This window comes from Chlamydotis macqueenii, chromosome Z, assembly GCF_036417535.1.
Source record: "Chlamydotis macqueenii isolate bChlMac1 chromosome Z, bChlMac1.mat, whole genome shotgun sequence".
NCBI lineage: Eukaryota > Metazoa > Chordata > Aves > Otidiformes > Otididae > Chlamydotis > Chlamydotis macqueenii.
Genome location: NC_141593.1, coordinates 20,379,357 through 20,391,889, shown reverse-complemented (window position 1 = coordinate 20,391,889; position 12,533 = coordinate 20,379,357). Strand labels below are relative to the sequence as shown.

General features: G+C 40.3%; 1 protein-coding gene across 1 annotated transcript in view; it reads right to left on the bottom strand.

The window, feature by feature from the left end:
* The window catches only part of ZSWIM6 (zinc finger SWIM-type containing 6), a 118,567-nt gene that overhangs the window by 82,920 nt on the left and 23,114 nt on the right, over positions 1-12,533 (bottom strand). The gene's annotated exons all lie outside the window — the stretch shown is intronic.

Sequence of the window (12,533 nt, the reverse complement as noted above, 5' to 3'; positions counted from 1 at the left end):
TGATATTCAAACATGCTTTCTGTCATGCTTCTGCAGCCTGCATATTTTCCTGATATGATCACTTTTTGTATTTGTTTCCATAATAATCCAAAACCATAGATCTACACTGAATTTGATTACAGAACTGAACACCACCCAAATGAAAATCAAATCTAAAACAAGGCTAATTTTATTCATTTTTAACTGAAAGCTTAACATCCTACCACCCTCAAAGTGCTTTTCTACAGAAGTTTTCTCCTAATTTAAGATCAGAAGGGGCTGTGATGGCGTGGTGGTGTCCCTACTGCTAGGGTGCTCCTGTTACCTGACAGGACAAGCAGAGTAAGGAGCTCTGATGGCAGAAGACACACACTGCCTCCCCAAAGCCTTGAAAGCAAAAGCCGGGTTTTTGTGCCCTCTTCACGGTCTCACCTGCAGCACTGAAAACGAAATACAAAAGCAGAAATCGCACTATTGCGGGGCGGGGACACACACAGACACACACTTGTTTTTTTGTTAAATGGCCACTACACCTCACGGAGCGAGACGAAGAACGGGATGAAGGCGGCGGGGGGGCCGCAGGACCCCGGGGGCGGGCAGAAGCGGGCATTTTGGGGAGAGGAAAAGAGCGCTTGAGGGAGAAGAGAGCTGCCAAACGCGCAGCGGGCAGAGAAGGCCCACGCCCCCGCCGCCATCCCGCCCGCCCCTCAGCTGAACCGCCCGCCGTGACGTCAGCTGGCGGCGGCGGCCGCATTCCTCAACAGCTCAGACGAACCCGGGGTGGGAAGCTTAGAAAGCTCTCAGCTGTAGTGAGGAAAGCAAAGGCCTGGCCGGGAGCCAGACTACTGAGCTCAGCAGTTTGCAATGCGCTTCCTTTTCACTTCACCGCTTGCATAATGCCTCGGCCCCTGCCGGCCTTAACCCCTTACCCACCTGCGCCCCGACACCGGGTTTGGGGCCGCGGCCCCTTCCCGCCGGCCGGCGGCTCTGTCACCGGGAACAAGCGGAGGGGGTGCGGCCCCTCACGGGGCACCGTCACCGCCGCGCCTCTAAACCGCGTGTCGGGAAAAAAAAAAAACAAAAAAAAACCTCGCCCCAGCTACGGCAAAGCAGATGCAAATTGGGTTCTGCCCGAGTCCCTGTGTTGACAGTCGGACACCGAGACCGTATTTACAGCATTTATCTGATTTTAATCGGTTTTTATATACGATACTCAATAGATGAACCCTCGAAGCACCACAGGTCACACAGACAGATCCATACACGCAGGGAAACAGGCTGCCTGCCATTGCAGTGGCTGGATTCGGGGCCCTGGGTGAGCGCAGGAAGATGCAAGCCCTCCCAGCTAAGAAAAAGACTCAAACAAGCAAATCTAAAACCGTCTCAACTGGGGAGGAGGCTAAGAATAGCTGTGGTAACCGCATACTACATATGCTATGCAAATGATTTCCAATAATCTCTATGACTCTGAAGAAAGTGAAGGAAGCTTTCTGAAGGTCATGTAACCTTAGTTTCCACGTTTCATTCACACAGCCCTACTACTTTTGAGACCACACGGTTTTTATTCTGAAACTGTGAAGACAGCACAATGTAGTAAATTCCTTCCCACCACCCCACCCACGCTGTTTTGTGACTCTCTGAACACGACGACTCATTTTCAGACTTATGCACCCAGATCATAGTTTCATGACAGCCACAGGACTACCGCTGCTTGAACTCTCACCCTCCAAACACATACCAGTTGTTTTGCAGCTAATAGCAAGAATAACGATGAGCAAAGAAAGCTTCACTGTCCCTTAACCTCTTTTTCAAAAGAAGTTTTTAAGAGTGAATAAGAGTGAAGTTAAACACAAGAGCTCAAACTAATCAACACTGTCAAGCGCAAGTGTCACCAACAGCATGCAACAAATGCCCAGATAAAGCGTACTCAGTCTGCCGTTTTGTAATGTTCTCTTATCACAGATCCCTATTCTACACCATCATGTTTAGCTCTAGTTTTCTGAGCACATGCCATACAGCAATACTTTCCTAGAACATAAGAGTTTTTGCACTTTTAAGTGAGCATCTACCCAGTACACACTGCCTCACTCAGCAAGGGGCGCTCATCTTATGAGTTACAACGCTAAGAAATATTTGTATGAAATTCTTTGATACTGGCTGTCACCATCACCTGAGTACCATAGCATTACAGATATGGCAAACCTGAATCAAAGAGTCTGAGATATGTAATAGTAAAGTTAGATAATTTTAAATTCAGGTAGCAAGTAGATTGCTGGCAACGCGCAGCTCTGTCACAGAAAATTCCTTACAAAAAGCAGGAAAGCATTATACAAGCATTTAGTTTTGATCAGCTGTTTCCATATCCCCACTACCATTTACAACACAAGTAATCATATTCCTGTAACCATATCAGATGACCCAACTCCGAAGGGAAAAACAAAACAAGACAAAAACACACCTACATAATTCCTGAAGAGGGGCAAGTACAGTGTTGGCAAGAACTCATATGTTTACGGTTACCTTTTTTAAAAAAAGGACAGACTAGATTTCCTAAACTGGATGTTCATTATTTTAATTAGAAAAACAAGTTCTGATTTTCAAAGTTCCCCACTTCAAATGAAAACAAAACAGAACAGAAAGACAGGACACTGCTCAGGGACAGTTAAAGCAAAACAAAAAGCTTTGACTTCTGAACCATAATTTTTTTTCACACTACATTTTAATTTGAAAGAGTCATCACAGTATCAACCTGTGGTCCTAAATTGAATGAGCAGGTAGAGTGAGAGAAAAGAAAGGATGCCGCTCTTCCATCACACTCCATCCATGCCACTTAAGGCATGGTTTCAAGGAAAATCCCTTTTCCAGTCTTCTGTAACCACCGCCATTAGGAAGTGTAAAAGCTCCAGCTGTTGAAATTCTCCAGCACTGAAGTTTTACAATGTAAAACTTTAACACTGCAACACGACGTGCAATTTTAACTGATAGCATAAAGGATTTCAAGTATTAATACCTAACATTTCTACAACTCCTTTCACATTAAGTTCTATAAATCTTGCACGGATTGCATTGTGGTGGCAATCTGGAAAAACTGAAGAGTTAACTACAGCAAGTAAAAAGTATTTTATCTGAATGCATAACTGGCACCAGTATCTAAATGCATGGAATAAATCAGTTCAATGCCTTCAAAGCACTAGGGCGCTTATTTGAATAAAAGTTGCCCATGGCTACTATAACCATCACAACATACATATTTTAAGGCCAGATTTTATCAGTATATACAGCAACACAAAAAACTCAAGAGTACTAGGGGATGACTTAATACTTGCTGTGGGGGCCATAACTTATCGTTTTCTTGACATTTACAAATTTAGTCTCTGCTTTCAACATGCACACTCTGTATTTCTTTTAAATTTAGCAGATAATTGAGTTGGAAAAGATCTGTTGCTTTATGTGATCTGTTCTATCACCGCAGTGTACAATTCACAGATTTATAAAGACATTAATCTTCCTGAAATACCCCTAACTGCCAATTCCACAAACTGACTAAAACGTTCCACTGACTAACTGATAGCAGCATTAAAGGGATTTCAGTTACTAAGCTTCCACCTTCCTAGTTTTAGGTTTTCATTTGTGGTACTTGCGTGAACTATTAAAATAGCTCCCTGTGAGCCTCCTCTGTTTCTTCTGCTCCAGTAAGGGCCCTAAATCACCATTGCTAATAGAACACAAGCAGAGAAACATTTAGTACATCTCTTTACACTGTTAAAAAAATGAAATTAACAATTACTTACAGATGTAAGAGCAGACAGACATTTTAATTTAGATTTAACTTTACACTATGTTTGTAGTACTTCCTCAGTGCAATTCCAGGTGGCTCTCACTGAGAATTACGTCCTTTGGGTGGTTTTAACCACATCACCATCACATCTCCATAGTCTTCAAAAGAAAAAAGGTCATCAGCACAGAAGCCAACCACATGGTCTTTCAGGCTTCTCTCAGGTATTTGAAAAGAGGAAAAAAAACTGATGGTCTACAGGTCATTATGATCCTAGCAGCATTTAGTATCACCAGGTTTGTGTTTCACTACTAGCTTACCATTTGGAAAAGCTGAACACCTCGATACCAGCATAGGCAGCTGCTGCCATCTTCAAAAGCCTTCCTAGAATAATCCCCTTCTTAAATTTCTACGGGTTTTCGACTTGCCATTGGGCTTCTCTCATTTAAAACTGTAACATTTAATTTGTGTCTGTTTTTTGGCCTTTGGATTGTTTTTAAGCTTCTCTTTTTAGCTGCAAAGGACAGTCTGAAAACTGCAAACCCTTAAAGCATTGCAAGAGGCAAATAACTGTGGAATTTCAACATTATCTCCAAAGTTTTTTATTCTTATTTTTCAAGCCTTTTGATTTCAGAAGTTAATAATGATTTAACACAGTTGACAATTACACAACACCAATTATGTAACTATTCAGCCTATGAAACCACACATTCACATCTTTGCTTTCATTCACTCTTCCCCTTCTCAGTTTTTTGCTGCACCCTTTTACATCATAATTTAAGAATAAACTTTTAGAGCTAGGACTGACTGGTAGCATGAGTTTGCACATGATCTCACACAAATGGGACAAAATAATAAACATCATGCAGTAGAATACAGGCAGGTAAGGGCAGTAGTGACAGGGAAGTACTGGAGTGGCAGTGCACACAATTTTTGAAGAAATCCTTCAGTCATCTACAGATACCTCTTCTACCAAATCAACCAGAGAAGATGACATTATAAACTCTAAACAAACAATTAATTCTTCATAAGGTGAAGCGTGACTATAAAGAGCTTCTAAACATTAATAGTACAAAATAGAAGATACAGAAAGGACGAACTTTAACACGAACAAGCAAGTGAAGGGAAGCTAAAGGACAATTCAGCATATAGATAATACAGTTAAAATTTCCACTGCAAGAGAAAAGCAAAGGAGGCTCTTATAACCAATAAGCATCTTCATTTTTATTGCAGTTAAATATAAATTGCCTGGCAGCTATTTTTAAAGACAAACTCTTGTGCTAAACAGCAGCCTTTTTAAAGCTTGCAACTCTTCACAAGTCCTACTTAAGAGAAAACTGAACTCTTAAATTTCATTTATGCAGATTAAGACATTATTTTCTCCTGTGAACTCTGCACTTTCAGAAGATCTCATTCTTGATAATCTCTCCAAACCCATATTTCATTCATAAAACTCCTAAAAAAGGAGTTTCAAATGACCTTAACTTGTCCTTTACCTACCTTTACAGTTTGTACTGCAGTGGACAGACAGTTAAGTGCACAGAAACCAAGCAATTTCAAGCAGTTGTTACTACCTTGCATTGTGGTGTAGCAGTGAAGTTTAAGTGTCAGGCTGTTTCATGAACTCTACAGCAAAGACCTAAGGAATGACAGATGCTGCAGAGGGAACAGCTTTTTTTCTGTTTTCTCAGCCAACCTGGGTATATTTCAAGAAGCAGGGCAGCATGCATTCATTTTTTTTTCAATCAGGAAAGACAGGAGTAGGAAGCAGCTTGCCCACTGAGGCTGTTACATGGCCTTTTTTACATGCACAACTATATCGGATAAACCAAACCCTTGAAAGAGCCACCTGGGGGAAGAGGGACAGTTGCTGCCAGGTATTTTTCTTCATCCTCTTAGTTCTGGGTGGCAGGAGATGGTTATTGTTTCCTCCTTCAATCTTGGTTTTTTTGGAATAAACTTCAGCAGCCAGGCCTAGTGTAGTTTAAGACCTGGCTTGGAGAATCTAGATGAGCTGGATAGAAAGAGGACTCCCCACTTCTCCTTGGACAAAGATTTGCTCCCCTAGCATAAGCACAGATTAGAAGAAGGAAGGTAATAAAGTACTGCATTAATGTCTTATGATTAGGATTGGGAAATCCATAGCACTTCAGGCTAACATACCTACAGGCATGACCTCTTCTGTGTAACTTAAAAGCAGCAGAAGGCAACACCAGCCACTGACACTGATTTTCACCCCCTACTCTATCCTCTCAAGCTTCATCGGAACTCCTCTCTGTGGTCTTACATCCTGAACTGCAACACAGAACAGACCCACCCAAGAGGGGGGAAAAAATACCCAACTAACCAACCATCTTTCACTGGGTAAGTTCCCTGACCCACATCACCACATCAGGCCACACACAAAACAAAAATCGTGCTTCTGCTGGCGCAAGTAAAGCAGTAGGGCAAAGACAGAAAGAAGCAGCTGAAAAGCAACTTCAGCTCATACTGACATTGCAAGGCAGGTATGTGAAACCACAGCCTAATTCATACTTAAGTATGCACCGAGTTCCCCCACTGGTCACAGCACATGGTAAAACGTACTTGCAAAAATTTAACCCATCTTAGGAATTCTTACCACCTTAGGCCCCCCCTCAGCAAACAAAACCACAACATTGGTTTTTACTAGTTTAAAATGCACACACCAGTAACATTTGTTCACTCCCCATTGCACTTTCAAACTGTAAAAAACCCAGAAATCTACATGCCAGTTAAGCTGCCAACCTCACACAAAAACATCAGCCCCTGAACTTTATGCTCACCTCTACTTTAGCTAGCAAGCAACCAGAGCGTAAACAGTCATGGAGCAGACTGAAACTTTCACACCACCCTGAATGTACAAAACTGTACCCCCATTTCAAGTAAAAGATATGAAGTTCCAACCTCTGTGTTTCATTATGACACACTTCAAGGTATATATTGCCAGTTACTCTCAGAACAGTTTTGCAAACCTTTAGCAAGAGTTAAACCGTTTTTTTTGTTTGTTTGTTTTTTTTTTTAATGTCAAGCCCATAGATGATCTTTAAAGTCCCTTCCAACCCAAACCATTCTATGATTCAAGAAGAGGCACAAACCCTGCTTATACAACGGGCTGGAGTTTACTATGGTATCTTCCAGCCCTTGCAGAGCGCTGTCCTAGTTCAAACTAGAAACTTTCTTTTATTTTCTGCCTACACTATAGCATTCATAATAAAATGCAATAGTCTGCAAGGAGGCATCACCAGTTAATTATAACTGCAACTCTAGCAAGTGAAGGAGTGTCATCACAGGGTTCAAACAAAACAAAAATACAATGGCAGTGTATTAGGATACTCCAGCAGTACAGTCCTTACAATTGTGTATTGGGCAACAAAAATTATCATACAAAGAAGGAACTTCAGATACTTAAAATAAACATAGCTCATAAACTGCTAGCCAATTATTTGTTCAAAACAGATCCTTCTGAGGAATCACCCCTTCTTATTGACATTTTAATGGATCAGAAAAAGTCGGAAGCATTCTTGCCTTAGACCAACACAGAAAAGTTAGTTGTTAAAACTATGGTATTGCCAAGACAAAAGAAAATAAAATGAACAAACAAGGCTGCCAAGTGCATTGAAACATTGTGGTATAACTGCTATAGGGCAAAATTAAGCAGCATTAGTGACTCAAAGCTACCCCAACAAATGCCAAAAGAGTGGGCAATATCAAATTTACTATCTAAGAAAAGCTACCATTACAGGAAAAAAAATTGAGATATCAGTAAAATCCCAAACTTGCAAGATGTTTAAACATTCTAGCAACAACCCTGCCTGTAGGGTTCACAGTTAGTAACAAAGCCTCCAGGCTCTAATTTTATTTACAGAATGCTAGGGGGATAGCAGGGAGAAGGGGGCTGGGTTCATTTGTATCCTGATGCATTACAAGATTTTTCTCCCCAAGTTAAGGATAGGATGCAAAAAACAGGAAGGACTGTCCTAGCTAATGACAAGAGTACTGAGGTTCCAGGGAGTTTGATCCAGGCCACCTCTGTAAAGAAGCAGTCTCTCAGAGAAGATGAGGGTGAAGGTCAAAGCAGATTAGCAGCCCTTAGTAGCCTCCTGGAAACCTCCCAAAAGACAAAACAACAGAAACTGGCTTTGCAAAATTGAGATGTAGAAACCAACACAATCCTGCACAAGTAGTCTTCTGCAAAGATCCTCAGGGAAGAAAATAGTCCCCAGGGATTACCCATTTCCTCAGAATGGCCAACTTTGTTGGAGAAAAGTCTGTTAAGTTTCAATACAAAGACTTTAGCAACAATGAAATACAAACAACATTTACACAGAATTTCCTTCTCCTTGCTCCTAAACTACTGTATTTCTCAAGGACTGAGTAATAATCGAAATTCTCTACTTGAAACCCTTTTATTTCATTGCTGTTAATTCAGGGAATGCAACTTTACAAAATAATCTTTATAAAGAGCAGCCTTTCAAGTCTTTTATTTAGGCGGTGGTGGTTACCATAGATTTTATCTGAAAACCCGATACCATACTTAGTCACCAGGCAAGGGCATAAATTGTAACATGTAAGCCAAACTACGCCAAACTCCTATTAAGAATTCACGCCATGGCTCACGTTCCAAGGGAGCTGGCTTTTGATGGAAGGGACAACCTCAGTAATTACTGTAGAAGGTGAAGACACGAATTGTTTACAGCTGAAACCGAAGTATTTAACTTTGTCACAGATTTGGTTGCAGCAATATCTACTTCTGAGCTAGAAAATACTTCTAAGTTACATTATCTTCTCCCTCCAGGATGGTGCTAGCCGAACTAGAGTGTCACCTCCCTTTCTGTCAAATGATATGGGCTAGGTAGAATCTACTGATGCACTTGCAAGCCAGTTTCTCCTGTTGCTTCACTGACTCTGCACAGAATTAGAAAACAGGGAAGGAAATAGGGCTTTAACCTAGTTGTCTCATGAGACATGGTCTGATATCCAAAGTAACTTCTTAACCTAAAGACATTGAAGAAAACACAGGGTCTCTGCTCCAGCAAAATGGAAGCACATCTGTTCACCAGAGCCTGAACCTCATAGAGCTCTATTTTGTATTAAAAATAATTTATCAAAGACAGGTTAGCCCAACCTGCCCCTCTAATTACTCAGAAAAGGATCTGAAGCACTAACATCCAGAGTTAGCAGACTGATTTGCCTGCTTACATCCTTTGCTGATGAGAACTCTTCTGTCACTGTCATCTTGACAAAACAGATCAGAAAACTGAATAAAGTGTGCAGAACTTCTAAAGAAGATCCCAAACACACCAGTGTAATCTCAGTCATACTGCTCTCCAGTGACAGTGAACCATAGAGGCAGAGGACCCAGACAGAAGGAGCAAGGAACAATACAAGAGGAGTTTTATTAGTTGTCAATTTCCCTTTGAGGAAAAACCAACAAAACTCAAAACTAACACCCTACCTATGTATCTGCACCAACAGCCCTGCCAAACCAAGTTGCTTAAACCCAAATAACTTTGCCTTTTGGACTGAAATAATCCATTTGCCTCATTTGGTTAGGTATTTAAATTCAAACTCATTAACATAGTCTTCAGTCCCTGAATTCCAATACTATGTCACTTCACTGTAGACTTGTAAAACTCTGAACTCTCCCTAATTAAGTCTTACTTGTAAGAATCTAATCTATTCTAGCTCCCTTGTACTCAGGCAGACTTTTTAAACCAATTTCAATGACCAGATTAAAATAATTTTAAACACAATGCAAGGCAAAATTTTACTGGGGATGGGACTGGTGAAATGAATACTTTGCTAAACATGTTCATGGCATGGAGAGAACATGAATAAGCAAAGCTCACTTGTCACTAATGTAATAATTATGAGTCCGCTGGCTGTACTTGAGATACTTTCCTGTGCCTGGCATGATCCTAAACATTTTAAATTTTTACCTCGTCACACATCTTCAGTAATTCATTACATAGTATATGAACTTACCTTTAATGACCACAAAATCTTATGTATTACATTCAAGATCAACTCCATGTCTTTTTTCTATAACTTTAATTTTTTAACAGCCTCCTAAAAGCAACAGTAGTATTTCTGTGACATATTCTAAACAAAACACTAAGTCAGCTATATAATCTCTACCATGATCTTTTCCTGCGTGTTTATCTCCACCTGCTGCAAGATGTCCTCAAAAGTACGCAGGAAGGCTACAGCTTTACAGGTTCCAAGTCAGCTTAGGTCCACCTAAATGAATACACACAACAAGAAGTAAGCAGTTGTCAATTAGGTTGTGACTATGACTTCATCCTTACACATGGAGAGGTAGTGGCTGAAAGTGCTTGAGGTTTTCCACCAAGTGTTCAAAGACATAAGCAGATCTTCACCACTGTGGGGGAGGAATGGAGGAAGAAGGGAAGCAGCAGGAAATTTTCCTTAAATTTCAATATGTTTAGAAATATTTTCTTTTAATAAAAAAAATCTCTTGCACTACTTCCACTTGCAAATGCAAGTGACTTCTCAAACAGTATGGAAGGGAGAGCAGAGCAGAGTATGGATCAGTTGTCTACCACTCCATTGGAAAGCTAGCTTCTGAGTCGAACTGCAAACAGAAACCCCAGCTTTTCTCTACAGAAGAGAAAAAAGTCATCAGTACATATTTGCTATTTAGTTACCCCTTCACTTGCATGAAAATGCTTATTTTTTAAGTGTTTCTTGTTCAAGGAAAAGTCACAGACTGTGGAAACTGAGAACCTCTTCAATCACTTTCAGGAAAAGATTCTGTTAAAAAAGCATTAAATAATTTAACATCTTAAGTGTAGTTTTGCAACTGTTTTTCTTGCCTGTCACTTTATCCAGCTGTGGTAAACCAAACCTATAGAAATATGATGGTTAAGGACAAATAATCATTGTCTTGAAAACTACTTTGCTTTCACAGCATTCTCTGCTCTACATTAAAAAATGCTTTGCCACTTGACCAAAAAGTATCTACTCAGATGTATTCTGCAGCTACAATTCTTATTTTGAAGTATCATCTAGTTGTAAGAGATGCATCATAATATTTATTTATATTCTGGAAGAATCAGAAAGAGCTACCTTGACATTTGTTAATGGAAGAGAGAGCAGGGGATTAAAGAAAGGGCAAGGAGCAGATCCTGACAGATAGCCTTCTCCACCTACACCGCTGTTTCCATGTCAGCTGAGGCTAGTAATAAAGCCAGAAGGTTAAAGTACTGTAGAGCTCTCTGATTACCTCTTATTAAAAGCACTTATTAAAAATTGCAGCAGTTTTCCATTGTATGCCAAACAGTAGATACAATAACCAGAATTTCTCCAAGAGATATCCTCAATTCCTCTTCGCCTATGCTCTATTCTGTTGAAGATAATCTGGGGGAACTTGGGAAGGGAGGAAGGGGGCTATCCAGGTAAACCTTACGTTAGTACTCTCATGCCCCAAGAGACCTCTCTGTGAGAGCCACAGCAGGAGCGGGTCACCTGCAACCAAGTTCTATTAAACAGAAATCCAAGCAAATCATAGAAACAACTGTAACAAACTGTAACAAACTAACAATGGTTAGCAAACAATATGCTACCAGAAGAAAAAATACACAATTTATTAAGTAATTCTGTAGCTTCTCCCAAATAAAAGCAGCAGCAGTTCCAAATCCCATCCATGAAGATATTGGTATTAATGCTGGTGTTAAAAATTCAAGCTTGGAAACTAGTCTCTCAGAGTTATGAATGAAATCGTTCCAACTACACAGGCAGGGCAAATGAGGAGTTGTGATTGCTTTTTAAGCAAGTTTTTCTGTTTCATTCCTGTTTAGGGTTAAGAATAGTCTGAAACTCAGAAATCAGAAAAAGTTAAATTACTCTTTTGATTGTTAGTTGAAAAATAATTAGAAGCTTCAAAGCTTAAACTCTTCATTTACATTAGGAAAAATATCAATACAACAACAAAGAAAATCCCAACCTCACAAACAAGTGCAAGTGCTCATTCATTAACAAGCTTGGAAGGTAACTCATAAGTAATTTGTATTCCACTTTCAGCCAGAATCACCATTAACTACTCTGAACTTCCAGACTGAATAAAGCAAATTATTTCCACTGAATCCTACTCCACCAAGAACTACAGTTTGAAGAAAGGGAATGTGGCTTGCACTTCTAAATAGGAGAGATTTTTTTAAACCTTCAACACATGATCGCTGTTTACAGCTATCACCATTGTACCTGCACCCTAGATTAAGAACATGGCTAGCCACTTTACATAGCTCTTCCTCCTGCTCCAACAGTTATCCTCCTTCCCAAGCAAAATGTGAGTAAATTTAAGGAGTAAAGGGACTGAACCTTTTTTTCAACCCTCCCGCTAAGCAAAGGGATGCATACTGTGCTTGAAATAAAGACCCAAAGTGTTCCTTAAAGGTATGTTGGGACTGAGTGCAAGATTTCTCAGCCCCAGCAGTTTTTTTTTCTATAAGCTAAACTGCATCTGTGCAGTATCACTGAGGTTACTGAATGAGACTTGAACTGTAATGTGCCAGTGCATCCCACGGGCAGCAGAAAGGCAGCTACCACAGGCTCAGATCCACAATCCACTGTCTTGGTCAGAACTTCTCTGCATGAAATATCTCATGCCCAAGAATAAATCAAGTTCTGATGCATTACCTGCTATGCAAGCTTCTGGTCACTGACATTCAGCTCTGCAGTAATGCTGTATCTGTACTGCTGCACAGAAAATGTAACATTTTCTCCCATCAACAGTCTA